This window comes from Delphinus delphis, chromosome 10 (assembly GCF_949987515.2).
Source record: "Delphinus delphis chromosome 10, mDelDel1.2, whole genome shotgun sequence".
Classification (NCBI taxonomy): domain Eukaryota; kingdom Metazoa; phylum Chordata; class Mammalia; order Artiodactyla; family Delphinidae; genus Delphinus; species Delphinus delphis.
In genome coordinates this window covers 72,695,689-72,715,923 of record NC_082692.2, presented here as the reverse complement: position 1 = coordinate 72,715,923, position 20,235 = coordinate 72,695,689, and the positions used below count along the sequence as shown (strand labels likewise).

The 20,235-nt window shown below is 38.8% G+C and overlaps 1 protein-coding gene and 1 pseudogene across 21 annotated transcripts in view; one reads left to right on the top strand and one right to left on the bottom strand.

Moving 5' to 3' along the window:
- SLMAP (sarcolemma associated protein) overlaps positions 1-20,235 on the bottom strand; it is a 158,684-nt gene that overhangs the window by 111,708 nt on the left and 26,741 nt on the right. The window lies entirely within an intron of this gene.
- On the top strand, positions 6,033-9,691 carry LOC132431859 (pyruvate dehydrogenase E1 component subunit alpha, somatic form, mitochondrial pseudogene; annotated as a pseudogene).

The window sequence follows — 20,235 nt, the reverse complement described above, 5'->3', positions numbered from 1 at the left end:
ATACCTGGCTCTGGCAATATAAAAATGTGGAGAAACAGCTCTCTCATATACTGGGAAATATACTGGGCATATATACACTGGGCATAAGAGTGTAAACTGCTACAGTCATTTTGGAAAATGATTCAGCAACACCTATTAAAATTTTAAATGCTTATATTCTTTGGCTGAGCAATTCCACATCCAGGAATCTAACCTATAGAAACAATGAAATGCACACATGTACAATGACAAATGCGTTAAGTATGTACCAAAGCCACGTTAATAGAAGTTAAAAACTGGAAACTACTAATGCCCAGCCAAACTGTCTGATTAAATATCAGACATCATAATCATCAAAAATAATATAACGGTATGGGTACTGAAATTAAAATATATCAAGACATACAGTGATCCCTTTTTTTTTTTTTTTTTCCCGGTACACGGGCCTCTCACTGTCGTGGCCTCTCCCATTGTGGAGCACAGGCTCCGGACGCACAGGCTCAGCGGCCATGGCTCACAGGCCCAGCTGCTCCGCGGCATGTGGGATCCTCCCAGACCGGGCACGAACCTGTGTCCCCTGCATCAGCAGGCGGACTCTCAACCACTGCGCCACCAGGGAAGCCCCAGTGATCCCTTTTATAAAAAGAATGATAGGGACTTCCCTGGTGGTCCAGCGGTAAAGAATCCGCCTTACAATGCAGGGGATGCAGGTTCGATCCCTGGTTGGGGAACTAAGATCCCACATGCCACGGGGCAACTAAGCCCATGCGCCACAGCTACTGAGCTCGCGCACCTCAAGTAGAGAGCCCATGTGCTATAAACTACAGAGCCCAGGCGCCCTGGAGCCCGTGTGCCACAAGTAGAGAGAGAAAACCCGCACGCCACAACTAGAGAGAAGCCCAAGCAGTGCAACAACAGATCCCGCGTGCCTCAGCGAAGATCCCATGTGCCACAACTAAGACCCAACACAGCCAAAAAAATAAAATAATAAAATAAAATATCCTGAAATTGAGATTCATCTTAAAAAAAAAAACGATATACGCTTATACGCCATTAGAAAACAAAAATCTGAAAGAATGTATACAAACTATTCACAGTGCTTATCTCCACAAAAAAGAAATCTTAAAGAGTTAAACTTTCATAATATTAAAAGAGATATAAAACTTTATTCAATAAGGCTAACAAATATTCAATTCTGCATTATCATCATTTGATGGAAGAAAGTGGAAAGAAGATGAAAAGAAACAAACAAAACAAACCCCCAAACAAATAGAAAAATATAACTATGCAAAGAGAGAAAAACACAGAAAAACAGAATTTGCCAGGAAAAAAAAAGAGTTAAACATCAAGGGAGATCAAAGTGCAATAAATTCAAAAGGGTTAATAAACTAGTCATCTCCTTGACACAAGAACACACTTCAGAAGTAAAATCACTGACTTATGAAAGGTACTTAAGAGGGTTAACAGCTCACTTGCTCTTTGTTCTTTCAGATTACAGGACTCAGTTCTGAATGGAAGAGCTTCAGCAACCCACCAGAGTTCTTTATGGGGCGGGGAGGGGGAGAGGGGGGAATCAAATTAAGGCATCTGGTATAAATATGGTCTTCAGGATCCCTGCCCTTAAAATAAAACAGTGTTATAAAACTGGAAAAGCATAACGTTAACCTTTTATACAACACACACACACAATGATAATATTTGTACAGCACAAGATTTCCTGACAGACTGGATGTAAAATATGAAAAAAGGGAGTCAAGAAGGATACCAAAGTTTTTGACCCAAGCAACTTAGAAGGATATACAAGTGACCCTTGAACAACACTGGGGTTAGGGACACCAATCCTCCATGCAGTTGAAAACTCCCATATAACTTTTGACTTATAGCTGGCCCTCTGTATCTGCAGTTCCATATCCAGGAATTCAACCAACCTCGGATCGTGTAGCACTGTAGTATTTACTACTGAAAATAATCTGCATATAACTGGACCCATGCAGTTCAAACCCATGTTGTTTAAGGGTCAACTGTAACTGCCCCTATGTGAACTGGAAGGGCTGAATGTGAGAAGGTTTTTTATTGAGGTTAGGGAGGTATCAGGAGTTCAGCTTTGGACATATTAAATTTGAGGTGTATGTTAGATATCAGGTGAAAATGTCAAAAAGGCAGCTGGATGTGAACCTAGAGTCCGGGGAAAAAGTCTGGGCTTGAGATAAAAATGTGGTTGTCATCAGCATAGACAAAGAACTGAAAGTTAAGAGACAGAATGAAATCATTAAGCAAGTACAGATAGACAAGAGGACCAAGGACAGAGTGCTGAAGCAGTCCAAAGTTTATAGGTCAGGGAGATGAAGACCAAGCAAAGGAAATTTCAAAGATGGCCAGTGAAGTAAAGTGTTGTGTCCTGGAAGCCATCGTGAATGATGTTTCCAAGAACATGGAAGAGATCAACTATGTCAAATGATGCTGAAAGATCAAGGAAGATTAGGAATAAGAACTGACCAAGGGAAATAGCAACCTGGAAGCCACTGATGACCCTGACAAGAACTGTGGATGTAGTGGACAATGAAAGCCTCACCAGAGTGATTCAAGAGAAAATGGATGGAGGGGAATGAGAAAGTGTACATATAGACAAATCTTTTAAGGAGTTCTGCCCTAAAGGGAAGCAAAGAAATGGGCAGTAGCTAGAAAGTAAAGTGGGGTCAAGATAATAATTTTTTAATATGAGAAAAATTACATTGTTTCATGTACTAACAAGAATAATCCAGGGCTTCCCTGGTGGCGCAGTGGTTGAGAGTCCGCCTGCCGATGCAGGGGACATGGGTTCGTGCCCTGGTCCGGGAAGATCCCACATGCCGCGGAGCAGCTGGGCCCGTGAGCCATGGCTGCTGAGCCTGCGCGTCCAGAGCCTGTGCTCCGCAACGGGAGAGGCCACAACAGTGAGAGGCCCGCGTACTGCAAAAAAAAAAAAAAAAAAAAGAATAATCCAGTAAAGAGCAAGGGTACTTGACCCAATCCTGAGGATTCAGAAAAGGCTTCTGATGGAACTGTCCCACACTGAGTCATGAAGGCTGATTAAGAGTGAATCAGGGGCTTCCCTGGTGGCGCAGTGGTTGAGAGTCCGCCTGCCAATGCAGGGGATAACGGGTTTGAGCCCTGGTCTGGGAAGATCCCACATGCCGCAGAGCAACTGGGCCCGTGAGCCACAACTACTGAGCCTGCGCGTCTGGAGCCTGTGTTCTGCAACAAGAGAGGCTACGACAGTGAGAGGCCTGCGCACCGCGATGAAGAGTGGCCCCCGCTTGCCACATCTAGAGAAAGCCCTCGCACAGAAACGAAGACCCAACACAGCCAAAAATAAATAAATAAATACATAAATTTATTAAAAAAAAAAGTGAATCAGGATGAGAAGGGAGGGGACTGAAACAGCATGAGCAAACAGAGGTGAGAAACAACATAGTGGGGGGGTGGCATGTGAAGCACAAGACTGAGAATGACAGGAAATCATGCTGGAGAGGTGAGCAGTCACCAAGCCTTTTAAGATGATTCAAGCAGTACAACCTTTATGATATAGATGATAGGGGACTTGCCACTATAGGGTTTAGATAGGTAAATACTAAGATCAAACTGACATTTCACTCAGGGAGGGAATAGCTTGAGGGGTACTAGACTGAAGCCAGGGAGACCAGTTATAGTTATTGAAATAAAGAAATAACAAGGTCCTAAACTGGACAGTGTTAGAAGCAGTGAACGGGCTTAGTGACAGATCTTAAGTGCTCAGTGTTGAAAAGCAGTAGTTTCTAGTATGAGCTACTGAGCAGATGATAAGGCCATTACCTGTATTTGGAAATATTGGGGAGGGGGTGGTGAATGATTCATTTCAATTTGGGGTATATTGTTTTTAGAGTCTCTATAGGACATTCAAGTGAATAAATGTAAGCAGGCAATGGGTAGAAAACTCAGACCTTAGAGCTCGATATCTGAGAGGCATCTGAGTGGTAATTAAAATTATTATAATATATGAGATGATCCAAAAATAACATTTACGAGGAAAACAATGATTGAACTTTTAGGAACACTAACACTTTATGGAGAGTTAGTGGAGAATATGCTTGAAGGAATTTCAGACAAAACAGTCAAAAAGCTACAGAAAAACTCAGGAAAAGAAATAACCAAGAGGCCAGGGAACCAGCCAAGGACTAACACCTTTACCAGTTTAAAAAGAGATAGTGTAGTGACCTGAATACAATGGTGGGGATCAGAAATCAAGTCAAATCACGTAACAGTCTAGACTTTCCAATTCTGTTGTATTAATTTTTCAAAAATTAGTAGAATCTACAGGTCAGCTCTTCCTGAGGTCCGTAAGTAGTCAAGCCAATCTGAGTGGAAAAGACTAAAGAACTAAATACAGTTGCACCACTACCTCCTGTAGAAGAGTATTTACAGTTTTACTAGAAGAGTATTTGTGGTTGCTCTATACAAAGAAAGTTGGTGATGTATTTCTTAATAAACCAAAAATTGTTGTCAAGTATAATAAAATGAATAGGAAGACTTTTACTTTTTATCATGCCTGACTTCCTGATTGTTACATAATACTTCACCCACGACTTTATATAAACTCAACTAACAATAAAACTCATAGCCTTATATAATAAGGAAAAGTATTTAAGTATGGATGATGTAAAAACCTATAATGCTAGTACTTAGGGAAAAATATTACCAATACAATAAAAATTTGTCAGGAATGGAAAGAATTTTTGACACTGGAAGAAAAGAGATAACTTGAAGATACAAGGGGAAATAAACAGGGCAAGGATCAATTTCCGTTTCTTGATTTTAGCTCTACTTTATAATTTTTTGGCAGACAATTTGTCACACTGAAAAATCACTTACTCTTGGATGGCTGTACTGTACTAACTGGGAGTGACTCATAAGTGTTTGGTCCCACCCATACAGAAGAACTCTGCAAAGAACTTTAAAAAAAAGAAAATCAACCGAAGCGTATTTTCAAATGAGCACCTAACACAAAATCATTAAAGCATAGAAAAGATGTGACAGAATTATTACTCACTAATGAGAAAGTTAAAAGCATTTTCTTGGAGTGGGGTGGAGGTGACTCTCAAGGTGTGAGTCATAGGATTAAAGGACAACTGGATCCAGGATTTAGTGAAAGCTGGAAAAGCAGGATTCAGATCACATGCAGCTCTCCAGGCCAGAGAGAAAAATAGCTGAGTTGGGTTAGCGCCTCCAGAGTTTAGGTGAGTCACAGAGAGAGCAGAGAGAGAAAAGCACAACCAGACTGGATTTCAGCACATGGGAGAAATCTGTAGCTGTTATCTTTTGGTTTACTTCTTCCCTTATTAATTTACTATTAAAACATGTTAATTACATTCAAAGAAGCTAAAACAGAGGTTACCCCAGAATCTTACTACTCCATAGATGTGGACAAGCTCTGCCACACTGCTTTGCACTTGGACTAGACCAAAACACAAAGCTAACGTCACTACCACAACCTTTCTAGCACTACATATTTTCATTTTGCTAATTTAATATAACAACCATTTTGTAAGATATTTATTTCTGTGGTTACTAGCAAGGATGTCTGTTTGTTTACTACATATATTCATCTTGAACAAACTGACTGCATAGTTCTTTGGTCCACCTACAAAAATCTTTTTGACCTTTTATATTGCAAAGGACATTTCGTGTGTTATATATACTCATTTTGCTGTCATAATGAATGCAAATGATGTTCTATTTCCATTGTTCTCATTTTTCACAGAACCAAAGTAGTTATCAATGTTTACTTAGATATTCATTAATTTTTTTTTTTTTTTTTTTGCCTTCACTTGGTTTTAGGCTCTAGCAGTTGCTCATGTACCAATAAATCCTGAAGGGGTTTCCATTATTATACAGTCATACTGCATGTCTTAGAAATTTTCACTTGCCTGATCCAATCATTCCAGTTTAACTCTTTTATATCATTTATTTATGTTTCTTCTCAAATACAGTGCTATCATCCTTTCTTTAAAAGAAACATTTTTGGGCTTCCCTGGTGGCGCAGTGGTTGAGGGTCCGCCTGCCGATGCAGGGGAAGTGGGTTCGTACCCCGGTCCGGGAAGATCCCACATGCCACGGAGCGGCTGGGCCTGTGGGCCATGGCCACTGAGTCTGCGCGTCCGGAGCCTGTGATCCGCAGCGGGAGAGGCCGCAACAGTGAGAGGCCCGCGTACCGCAAAAAGAACAAGAAACATTTTTTGGGGCTAAGTAATGATATAAAATGTAATGGGTTCCAAGCAATTCTACACCTAGGTATCTAGCCAAGAGAAATAAAAGACACAAAGTACTGTACACAAATGTTCCTAGCAGCGCTGTTCATAATAACCAAAAGTTGGAGGCAATCCAAATATCCATCAACCACTGAATAAATAAGATATATCTGCAATAAAGTGAATGAACTGTTGATACATTCTATAAAATAGATGAACCTCAAAAACATAATGCTAACGGAAAGAAGCCAGACACAAATGACTGCATATAGTATGATTTTGTTTATTTAAAATTTCTGGAATATGCAAATCTATAGAGACAGAAAACAGATCAGTGGTTGCCTAAGGCTGCATGTGGGAATCAAGGACTGAATGCAAATAGGCACAAGAGAACTTCTGGGGGTGATGAAAATGTTTTATAGCTAGATTATGGTGATGATTACAAAACTACAGATTTACTAAAAACCATTAACTTCAAGTAAACTAAACTTACTTTTACAATGGGTAAATTTTATGGAATGTAAATTCTACTTCAATAAAGCTGTTTTTAAAAGGCCAATGAACAGAGGAAGGATGAAAAGAATATATGAATATATACACGCACATAGGAAATAACTTTGTAATATAAAAATTTAAGGGATTCAGCTTGTTACTGATAAAAGTGGCAGAAAGTATTTTAAATAACACTCAGTGCGTTCAAGAGTGACATAAGAGAAACATTTTCACAAGCTGGTCATGGGAGTGTAAATTGGCACAACCTGTCTGGAAAGCAGTCTGGCAAAGTATACGAAGTAAGCTTTAAAACGATGTCCCCTTTGATTTACTTCTGAGAACTTAGCCTACAGAAGTAATAAAAAACATATATAAAGATCTAGGTATAAAGATATTCAGAAAGCAAAATTTATAATAGTTTTAAAAGATGGAACCTATGTAAATATTCAACAATGGAAGAACAGTTAAGAAAACTGCAGCCCATCCATGAATATTCTGCACTCTTTAAAAATATCTGTGTGCCTATGGCCCAGCATAGAGCATGTCATCACTGCTGCCACCACCACGACCTACACTCAGGAGGGAGATCCTCTAAGAGGAAGATTCTCACCATTTCCTGCAGGTCATGGCTAGCAGAACACTGGTGGTATCCCGTAACTGTGCAAATGATGGTACATTTGAAATGAAGAAATGTGACCTTCATGGGTAGTAAGAGGGCCCTCGTATCACAACAGTGCTCGGTAGTGAAGAGAGACTCAGACTCTACAGGATGATACAGACTGTTTGCCAATGGAATCAAACAGAAAGTTATTCGTGGTTTTTGTTACTTATGTAATGTCAAGAAGTTTGTGGGGGACTTGAGGTCGGGATAAAAATCATAGATCATCTCATCACAGCTTACTGGGCTCATGGCTTTAGCTTTACTTGTGGACTTTCTGTCCTAGAAATTTGTAGAGTTTACAGGACAAAGAGAAGGTTGTGCTAAAGGAAAAGTAGGATTAATACACATGTACACTAAGACCTTCTACGGGGATCAGGGCATTGTCAGAGCTCAGGTTCCCCTGAGCACTGGTCTGGCCTGTAAGTACAGTTACCACTCAGTATCCAAGGGGGATTGGTTCCAGGATACCAAGGGGGATTGGTTCCATGGATACCAAAATCCTCAGATGCTCAAGGCCCTTATATAAAATAGCATTGTATTTGCATATAACCCTATGCACATCCTCCCATATACTTTAAATCATCTCTAGATTACTCATAATACCTCATACAATATAAATGCTATGTAAATAGTTGCCTGTGCATGGAAAATTCAATTTTTGCTTTTTGGAACTTTCTGGAATTTTTTTCCCAAACATTTTCAATCTGCAGTTCGTTGAATCGGTGGATGCAGAACCCATGGATAGGGAGGGCCAATTGTATAATGGAAAAGATGAGGTCTGTTTGACTTTATATTTGAAGCATACAACATGGCAACTTTGTGGAAATGACCGTTTATTTTCATCTGTGAGAAAAACCACTGTGTAATGGGAACATCTGTTTAGAGAGCAGCAGCCATCACTGATTACTACAAGAAAGACAATTTTCTTCCTGGGCTTAGGTCAGATGAATGGATGCTCTATGTGTCCAGGAGGCAACAAAGATTGCAGCTGCCTATTATAGATCTGTATAGGGGATCATACTGATAGAGCTGCAGACTCAATATTATGAAGGACACAGTATGCATGATCTTGGAGCCGGTTACTATACACAAGAAGAAATACAAGAAGTAAGAAGAGTGACCGTATTATGCTTCTCCGAGATAGAATAGCACACAGCAATACTGCCAGTGTTGAAGAATGAAAGGAAACTGATGTTGAAGTGAAGAAAGAAATTGAGAGCACAGTCTAGTTTGCTACAGTTGATCCCAAACCACCTTTAGAAGAGCTAGGCCATCACTTCTATTACAGTGATCCATCTTTTGAAGTTTATGGATCAAGTGAATCACTTAAAGGAAGACTGCAGGGACTTCCCTGGTGGTCCAGTGGATAAGACTCCATGTTCCCAGTGCAGGGGGCCTGGGTTTGATCCCTGGTCAGGGAACTAGATCCCACATGCCACAACTAAGAGTCCACGTGCCACAACTAAGAGTCCGCATGCCACAACTAAGAGCCTGCATGCCACAACTAAGATCCCGCGTGGTGCAACTATGACCCGGAGCAGAATGAATGAATGAATATTCGAATGAATAAATAAATAAAGGAGCACTGTAAACTTACTATTATGCCTTCAACAGAACATTCAATGGTCAACTTTAAGAAACTTTGTGTTCTCAACTTTAAAAGAAATAAAACCCATCAAACAAACAAACAGTTTGTAAACGTGTTTATGCTACTCTATAAAATTAAGTTTAAAAAGATGGGAGAAAAATTTAATGGGTTCCAAAAGTCCAGTGGTACAGTGAAAAGTACATCTTCTTTCCCATGCCCCACAGTTTCCGAATTTCCCTCCACAGAAGCAAATATGTTACTAGTCTCTTCTACAAGAAAAAATGAAATTTTTAAAAACTGAAACAAATCGACAAACCCAAAAGACAATTTAAAATGTTTAAAGGGGGCTTCCCTGGTGGCGCAGTGGTTAAGAATCTGCCTGCCAACGCAGGGGACGCATGTTCGAACCCTGGTCCGGGAAGATCCCACATGCCGTGGAGCAACTAAGCCCACGAGCCACAACTACTGAGCCCGCGAGCCACAACTACTGAAGCTCACGCGCCTAGAGCCCGTGCTCCACAACGAGAAGCTACTGCAACGAGAAGCCTGCGCACTGCAATGAAGAGTAGCCCCTGCTTACTGCAACTAGAGAAAGCCTGCGCACGACAACGAAGACCCAACACAGCCAAAAATAAATAAATTAAAAAAAAATTTTTTTAAATGTTTAAAGGAAAAGTTCATAAATTCTTACATTCAGAAAGAAAAATATGGAGGGAGAAATAGAAACACTTTGTAATTAACGTGAACCAAGTGGCAGAAGATACAAAAAGTATAGGCTGGGGGAATTTGGAAGCACTGAGTTAAATCTATGGGGAGATAGAATAAGATATTAGACATGTAGGATAGGAACTCTCTCATATCTATACTTACAGAAACAACTCATCCTAAAATAAAATCCAATTCCGAAGTCAGGCAGAGATTTTTCCCTCTTGTGTCAGTGAGTCACAAAGCTGTCTCAAGCTTATTTTACCCATCAAGCCAAAAGACATACCACTCTCTTGTTATAAGGATTATAGCTAGGTATGTTTAATGAACAAGTTATTACAATTAAAGGAAAATACCTTATATCTGTTATAAGTAACAAATTGTATCCCTTAACTGTGGCAGTCAAACTACTGCCTTTTGCTTCCTGGCAATGTTAACTCTACTAATTTATTCTCTAACACAGAAATAATGCCCCCCATGGTGGGCTGCCTACTGCAGTTACTCCGTGCAGAAAAGGAGAGAGCTTCTGAAGATCTAAGAATAAGTGCATTAAAATACAAATTTCATCTTCATTTTGACTGCCATTATAAACTGAGGTATCACAGAGTGACCTGTTCACAGACAAAAATTTCCCAAGCAATGGAATAGCTGAGTCACTATTCACCAAAGACTTAATTATCTCATATAGTCAGTGAAAGAAAATGATATAACATTACAAAAGTCATCTATTTTTGTAGTCTTTGTTCAGGGTTCCAAAAATGAATTTCAATATGGTTGCTGACTCTGAAAGTGATTTTCACACTCAGATTTACCTCTTAAAACATTTGGGTACATTCGTTTTCTGGGATTAAATTAAATAACATCTATGCATCAATCGAGTTACACCAGAGGGAATGCTCCACCAACTTCTAGCTGAGTTTACAATATAACGTTAGCTTTTTCTAGAATGGGCAAGTCCACTGAGCTGTAACATTCCCCTGGGCTTTATGCCATTTCTCAAGTTTAAAATTGAAACATCAGTTGAAGAAAAATAGGTACAACCTAACAGCCTATGCAACTTAATTACAGGCAGATTAAGCTGCACACATCAGCTTCAGAACAAAAAGAGTTAGAAAAAAACTAAAAAAATCAAATATGAGATTTTTACTGCTGAAATGGTCTATAAAATACTCTCATGGATGAGATAACTTAGGACCTCAAAGAAGTTGCCTGTACAAGAACACAAAACAAATAAGGCAAGCTGGGAGTGGGGGCCAGGGCCTCTAAAACATTCTATTTCACAAATCAATAGCCTCCACAATCTCAAAAATATCTATATAGAAAACTGATTAAACTTTCTTTTTTGTTTGTTTGTTTTTGTTTTTGTTTTGTTTTGTTTTGTTTTTTTGCGGTACGCGGGCCTCTCACTGTTGTGGCCTCTCCCATTGCAGAGCACAGGCTCTGGACGCGCAGGCTCAGCAGCCATGGCTCACGGGCTCAGCCGCTCCGCGGCATGTGGGATCTTCCCGGACCAGGGCACGAACCCGTGTCCCCTGCATCGGCAGGCGGACTCTCAACCACTGCGCCATCAGGGAAGCCCCCTGATTAAACTTTCAAATGACAAATTTAAGAATCACTCACTTGACTCAAAATATTCGCAATAAATAACCTCATTAGAAAGGATCTACATACCAGTAAAAATGGTTAACATTTACCGAATTCTTACTGTGTGCCAGGCTCTATATTAAGTCCTTTACATGTATTTAATTCACTTAATTCTCACCACTCCCCTGTGAGGTATTATTATTAACCCCACTTTAAAAACAAGAAAATTGAGGCAGAGTTTCTGGCAAATTACTTGCCAGAAGTCACCAAGCAAATAAGAACTAGGGTATGAACCCATGTAATGATCTCCTCAGCTGTAGTCCCTAACTCCCCACTTCTGACCTCGCAGCTCTTAACCATTCTACTATACTGCCTTTTAAATTTTAGTCCAATTTCTCATTTTACAGATAAGGAAACTATGTCCCCAAGGAAGAGATAAAATTCAATCAAGGTTGAAAATCATTTAATAACAGTACTAGTATTAGGATGCAGGTTTCCTATTCCCATTACGCTCTCCTATTTCACACTGGGCTTTTCCTATTTTTCTATCATCCTATTATCCTCTTTCACACTGGGCTTTTCCTATTTTCCTATCATTTTTCCTATTTCACACTGGGCTTTTCCCCTCTTCTGGTCGTTTTCAAAATTAATTTGTTTTTCTGAGCATAAAATACTTATCACTGAAGTCAAGAAAGTACAGTAAAGTATAGAAGAAAATTAAAATTATTCCTCCCAGCTTCCAAGGATAATCATTGTCAACAGTTTACTTATTTATTTATATGCATTACAAGACCAACACTCCATTGCCCTGCCCCATATGTTTAAAAAAGTTTAGAGACCTACTTTGTAAGTAGTTGTATATTAATTTGACTTTTTCACTTAAATCACTATTTTCCCAAGGCATTAAATATTTTTTGAATATGACTAAATGGCTACATGACACTTCATAAATTTCATTAAGATATTTAACCATAGGTCTTCTGACTATATATATAGAAGACTTCTTGCAATTAATGTCTTTGATGGAAGTGTTATACATATATCTTTATGCAACATATCTGTTAATATTCTGAGATTAAGTCCCTGAAAATGATATTACTGAGTTAAAGGGTATAACAATATATAACACACATGTGCTGCTTACTATTGCCAAACTATTCTAAGTGCTTCACAGATATTAGCTTGTTTAATCCTTGCAACAACCCTGAGAGATGAAATGAATGCCCAGAGACAACAAGTGACTGGCCCAAGATCATATGGCTAAGAAAGTGGCACAGCCAGGATTCACACCCAGCTAGTCAGAATCCAGGATCCAGGCTCTTCATCATTATGCTGGACTATCTTAATTCCACATTTTTCAACCACATGCTGCCAAGTCTCCTAGACGTTTACTACAAATGTACAAAAATCATCTGAGGAACCTGTTTTCAGTAAGCATCTCAAGAGATTCTAAAGTTTGAAACCACTATCCTGATCTAAAAATTTTTAAATAGTACAACATCTAATAAACCCTTCTCATAAAACCACTGACAGACCACTGACAGTTTATATTGGTTGATGTTTAATATACAAATGGGAGGGCCAAGTAAGAGAACACTCAAAAATGGTTAAAATACGTCTTCATGACCTGGGATTAGGCAAATGGCTTCTTAGACATGATACCAAAAGCACAAATAGTAATATAAATTTAAAATTTTAGGGTTGTTAGAATTATTTTTAAAATGAAGGATAAACTGAACTTCAAAATTTAAAACTTCTGTGCTATAAAAGACACCATAAAGGGGCTTCCCTGGTGACGCAGTGGTTCAGAGTCCACCTGCCGATGCAGGGGACACGGATTCGTGCCCCTGTGCAGGAAGATCCCACATGCCGCGGAACGGCTAGGCCCGTGAGCCATGGCCGCTGAGCCTGAGCATCCGGAGCCTGTGCTCCGCAACGGGAGAGGCCACAACAGTGAGAGGCCCGCGTACCGCAAAAAAAAAAAGACACCATAAGGCCACATATTATGTGATTCCACTTACATAAGTCACCTAGAATAGGCAAATTCATAGAGGCACAAAGTAGAAATAGCAGTTATTAGAGCCTCGGGGAGAAGAGGAGAGTTATTATTTAATGGGTACAGAGTTTCTGTTCAGGATGACGTAAAAGTACTGAAAATGGAGACAGCAGAAGCAAGAAGAACTACAATCCTGCAGCCTGTGGAACAAAAACCACATTCACAGAAAGACAGACAAGACGAAAAGGCAGAGGGCTATGTACCAGATGAAGGAACAAGATAAAACCCCAGAAAAAAAACAAAATGAAAGGGAGATAGGCAATCTTCCAAAAAAAGAATTCAGAATAATGATAGTGAAGATGATCCAGGACCTCGGAAAAAGAATGGAGGCAAAGATCGAGAAGATACAAGAAATGTTTAACAAAGATCTAGAAGAATTAAAGAACAAACAAACACAGATGAAAAATACACTAACTGAAATGAAAAATACACTAGAAGGAATCAATGGCAGAATAATTGAGGCAGAAGAATGGATGAGTGACCTGGAAGACAGAATGGTGGAATTCACTGCTGCGAAACACAATAAACAAAAAACAAAGAAATGAAATGAAGACAGCCTAAGAGACCTCTGGGACAACATTAAACGCAACAACATTCGCATTACAGGGGTCCCAGAAGGAGAAGAGAGAGAGAAAGGACCAGAGAAAATATTTGAAGAGATTATAGTCAAAAACTGCCCTAACATGGGAAAGGAAACAGCCATCCAAATCCAGGAAGCGCAGAGAGTGCCATACAGGATAAACCCACCAAGGAGAAACATGCCGAGACACATGGTAATCAAATTGGAAAAATTAAAGACAAAGAAAAATTACTGAAAGCAGAAAGGGAAAAACGACAAATAACATAAAAGGGAACTCCCATAAGGTTAACAGCTGATTTCTCAGCAGAAACTCTACAAGCCAGAAGGGAGTGGCATGATATACTTAAAGTGATGAAAGGGAAGAACCTACAACCAAGATTACTCTACCTGGCAAGGATCTCATTCAGATTCGATGGAGAAATCAAAAGCTTTACAGACAAGCAAAACCTAAGGGAATTCAGACCACCAAACCAGCTCTACAACAAATGCTAAAGGAACTTCTCTAAGTGGGAAACAGAAGAGAAGCAAAGAACCTACAAAAACAAACCCAAAACAATTAAGAAAATGGTAACAGATACATACATATCGATAATTACCTTAAACGTGAATGAACTAAATGCTCCAACCAAAAGACACAGGCTTGCGGAATGGATAGAAAAACAAGACCCATACATATGCTGCCTACAAGAGACCCACTTCAGACCCAGCAACACATACAGACTGAAAGTGAGGCGAAGGAAAAAGATATTCCATGCAAATGGAAATCAAAAGAAAGCTAGAGTAGCAATAGTCACATCAGATAAAATAGACTTTAAAATAAAGAATGTTACAAGAGACAAGGAAGGACACTACATAATGATCAAGGGATCAATCCAAGAAGAAGATATAACAAGTATAAATATATATGCACTCAACATAGGAGCACCTCAATACATAAGGCAACTGCTAACAGCTATAAAAAAGGAAATCAACAATAACACAATAATAGTGGGGGACTTTAACACCTCACTTACACCAATAGACAGATCATCCAAAATGAAAATAAATAAGGAAACAGAAGCTTTAAATGATACAATAGATCAGACAGATTTAATTGATATTTATAGGACATCCATCCAAAAACAGCAGATTACACTTTCTTCTCAAGTGCGCACGGAACATTCTCCAGGATACATCACATCTTGGGTCACAAATCAAGCCCCAGTAAATTTAAGAAAATTGAAATCATATCAAGCATCTTTTCTGACCACAACGCTATGAGGTTAGAAATCAACTACAGGGAAAAACACGTAAAAAACACAAACACACGGAGGCTAAACAATACGTTACTAAATAACCAAGAGATCACTGAAGATATCAAAGAGGAAATCAGAAAATACCTAGAGACAAATGACAATGAAAACACGATAATCCAAAACCTATGGGATGCCGGAAAAGCAGTTCTAAGTGGGAAGTTTATAGCTATACAAGCCTACCTCAAGAAACAAGAAAAATCTCAAACAATCTAACGTTACATCTAAAGGAACGAGAGAAAGAAGAACAAACAAAACCCAAAGTTAGCAGAAGGAAAGAAATCATAAAGATCAGAGCAGAAATAAATGAAACAGAAACAAAGAAAACAACAGCAAAGATCAATAAACTAAAAGCTGGTTCTTTGAGAAGATAAACAAAATTGATAAACCATTAGCCAGACTCATCAAGAAAAAGACGGAGAGGACTCAAATCAATAAAATTAGAAATGAAAAAGGAGAAGTTACAACAGACACCACAGAAATACAAAGCATCCTAAGAGACTACTACAAGCAACTCTACGCCAATAAAATGGACAACCTGGAAGAAATGGACAAATTCTTAGAAAGGTATAACCCTCCAAAACTGAACCAGGAAGAAATAGAAAATATGAATAGACCAATCACAAGTAATGAAATTGAAACTGTAATTAAAAATCTTCCAACAAACAAAAGTCCAGGACCAGATGGCTTCACAGGTGAATTCTAACAAACATTTAGAGAAGAGCTAACACCCATCCTTCTCAAACTCTTCCAAAATATTGCAGAGGAAGGAAAACTCCCAAACTCCCAATTCTATGAGGCCACCATCACCCTGATACCAGAACTAGACAAAGATACTACAAAAAAAGGAAATTACAGACCAATATCACTGATGAATATAGATGCAAAGATCCTCAACAAAATACTAGCAAGCAGAATACAGCAACACATTAAAAGGATCATACACCATGACCAAATGGGGTTTATCCCAGAGATGCAAGGATTCTTCAATATATGCAAATCAATCAATGTGATACACCATATTAACAAATTGAAGAATAAAAACCATCTGATCATCTCAATAGATGCAGAAAAAGCTTTTGACAAAATTCAACACCCATTTATGAAAAAAACCCTGCAGAGAGTGGGCATAGAAGGAACCTACTTCAACGTAATAAAGGCCATATACGACAAACCCACAGCAAACATCATTCTCAATAGTGAAAAACTGAAAGCACTTCCTCTAAGGTCAGAAACAAGACAAGGATGTCCACTCTCACTGCTATTATTCAACATAGTTTTGGAAGTCCTGGCCATGGCAATCAGAGAAGAAAAAGAAATAAAAGGAATACAAATTGGAAAAGAAGAAGTAAAACTGTCACTGTTTGCAGATGACATGATACTATACATAGAGAATCCTAAAGATGCCACCAGAAAACTACTAGAGTAAATCAATGAATTTGGTAAAGTTGCAGAATACAAAATTAATGCATAGAAATCTCTTGCATTCCTATACACTAATGATGAAAAATCTGAAAGAGAAATTAAGGAAACACTCCCATTTACCATTGCAACAAAAAGAATAAAATACCTAGGAATAAACCTACCTAGGAAGACAAAAGACCTGTATGCAGAAAACTATAAGACACTGATGAAAGAAATTAAAGATGACACCAAGAGATGGAGAGATATACCATGTCCTTGGATTGGAAGAATCAATACTGTGAAAATCACTATACTACCCAAAGCAATCTACAGATTCAATGCAACCCCTATCAAATTACCAATGGCATTTTTTACAGAACTAGAACAAAAAATCTTAAAATTTGCGTGGAGACACAAAAGACCCCGAATAGCCAAAGCAGTCTTGAGGGAAAAAAACGGAGCTGGAGGAATCAGATTCCCTGATTTCAGACTATACTAAAAAGCTACAGTAATCAAGACAATATGGTACTGGCACAAAAACAGAAATATACATCAATGGAATAGGACAGAAAGCCCAGAGATAAACCCACATACCTATGGACAACTAATCTATGACAAAGGAGGCAAGGATATACATTGGAGAAAGGACAGTCTCTTCAATAAGTGGTGCTGGGAAAACTGGACAGCTACATGTAAAAAAATGAAATTAGAACACTCCCTAACATCATTCACAAAAATAAACTCAAAATGGATTAGAGACCTAAATGTAAGACCGGGCACTATAAAACTCTGAAGAGGAAAACATAGGAAGAACACTCTTTGACATAAATCACAGCAAGATCTTTTCTGATCCACCTCCTAGAGTAATGGAAATAAAAACAAAAATAAACACATGGGGCCTAATGAAACTTAAAAGCTTTTGCACAGCAGAGGAAACCATAAACAAGACGAAAAGACAACCCTCAGAATGGTAGAAAATATTTGCAAATGAATCATCAGACAAAGGATTAATCCCCAAAATATATAAACAGCTCATGCAGCTCAATATTAAAAAAACAAATGACCCAATCCAAAAATGGGCAGAAGACCTTAATTGATATTTCTCCAAAGAAGACATACAGATGGCCAAGAAGCACATGAAAAGCTGCTCAACATCACTAATTATTAGAGAAATGCAACTCAGAACTACAATGAGGTATCACCTCACACCAATTAGAATGGGCATCATCAGAAAATCTACAAACAACAAATGCTGGAGAGGGTGTGGAGAAAAGGGAACCCTCTTGCACTGTTGGTCAGAATGTAAATTGATACAGCCACTATGGAGAACAGTATGGAGGTTCCTTAAAAAACTAAAAATAGAATTACCATATGACCCAGCAATCCCACTACTGGGCATATACCCAGAGAAAACCATAATTCAAAAAGACACATGCACCCCAATGTTCATTGTAGCACTATTTACAATAGCCAGGTCATGGAGGCAACCTAAATGCCCATCGACAGATGAATGGATAAAGAAGATGTGGTACATATATACAATGGAATATTACTCAGCCATAGAAAGGAACGAAATTGGGTCATTTGTTGAGACGTGGATGGATCTAGAGACTGTCATACAGAGTGAAGTAAGTCAGAAAGAGAAAAACAAATATCATATATTAACGCATATATGTGGAACCTAGAAAAATGGTACAGATGAACCGGTTTGCAGGGCAGAAACTGAGACACAGATGTAGAGAACAAATGTATGGACACCAAGCAGGGAAAGCAGCAGGGGGTTTGGGTGGTGGTGTGATGAATTGGGAGATTGGGATTGACATGTATACACTGATGTGTATAAAATGGATGACTGATAAGAAAAAAAAAGCACTTAAAATGGATGAAGGTGATGGTTGCAATACATTGTGAATGTATTGAATACCACTTAAAATGGTAAAAATGGTAAATTTTCTGTTATGTGTATCTTACAATAATACTTTTTTAAAGGCACCATTAAGACAATCTACAAAATGGGGAAAGATATTTGCAAATCATTCATCTGATAAAGGAATTGTATCCAGAATATACAACTCAATAATAAAAAGATAGTAATCCATTTTTTTAAACAGGGAAAGGACATTTCTCCAGAAACAGACATTTCTCCAGAAAAGTATACAAATGGCCCATAAGTACATGAAAAGATGCTCAATATTACTAGTTAGTAACTGGGGAAATACAAATGAAAAACACAGTGAGACACTTCATACTCACTGAATGGCTACAATAAAAGAGACAGATAATAACAAGTTTGAAGAGGAAGTAGAGACACTGAACCTTCATAAATTGCTGGTGAGAAGGTAAAATAGTACAGCCACTTTGGAAAACAGTTTGGCACTTCCTCTACACAAAAACTTGTACATATATGTTCACAGTGGCATTTTTCTTTTTCTTTTTTTAATATTTATTTATTTGGTTGCATGGGGTCTTAGTTGCAGCAGGCGAGCTCCTTAGTTGTGGCACATGGGCTCCTTAGTTGCAGCCTGTGAACTCTTAGTTGTGGCACGTGAACTCTTAGTTGCGGCATGCATATGGGATCTAGTTCCCTGACCAGAGATCGAACCTGGGCCCCCTGCATTGGGAGCGCAGAGTCTTATCCACTGTGCCACCAGGAAAGTCCCGGCATATTTTAATAGCCAAAAAACAGACATGACCCAAATATCCATCAGCTGATAAATGGATAAATGAAATGTTATATATATATCCCTACAAAGGAATATTATTTGGCAATAAAAATGTATGAAGTACCAATACATGCTACAACCTGGACGAATCTCGAAAACTTATGCTGAATGAAAGAAACCAGGCACAAGAGGTCACATGTTGTATGACTCCATTTATATGAAATTTCCAGACAGGTAAATCTATAGAGACAAAAAGTAGATTAGTGGTCACCAGAAGCTGGGAGAAGAGGAAATGGGGAGTGACTGCTAATGGGTACAGAGTTTCTTTTGGGGGCAACGAAAATATTCTGGAATTAAATGTGGTAATCACTGCACAATTCTGTGAATATACTAAAAACAACTGAAGTGTATCGAAAAACTAAAAATAAACTAAAAAATATGGTTAAGAAATTCATGATAAGGACATAAATTTTGAAATTAAGTGCTTAGAAGTGGTAATTTAAGACTGTAAGTAGAGCTTCCCTGGTGGCGCAGTGGTTAGGAATCCGCCTGCTAATGCAGGGGACACGGGTTCGAGCACTGGTCTGGGAAGATCCCACGTGCCGCGGAGCAACTAAGCCTGTGCGCCACAACTACCGAGCCTGTGCTCCAGAGCCCGCGATCCACAACTACTAAGCCTCCCTGCCACAATTACTGAAGCCCACGCACCTAGAGCCCATACTCAGAAACAAGAGAAGCCACCGCAGTGAGAAGCCTGTGTACCGCAACAAAGAGTAGCCCCCGCTCACCACAACTAGAGAAAGCCTGTGTGCAGCAACGAAGACCCAATGTGGCCCCAAAAAATTAATTAATTAATTTATTTATTTTTAAAAAAATGACTAAGTATATGAATTTAGAGAGAGAATGAGGCGTGGAATCTAAAGGATAAAGGTAAAGTCTTTATGGAAACCATAAGCAATGGAAACAAA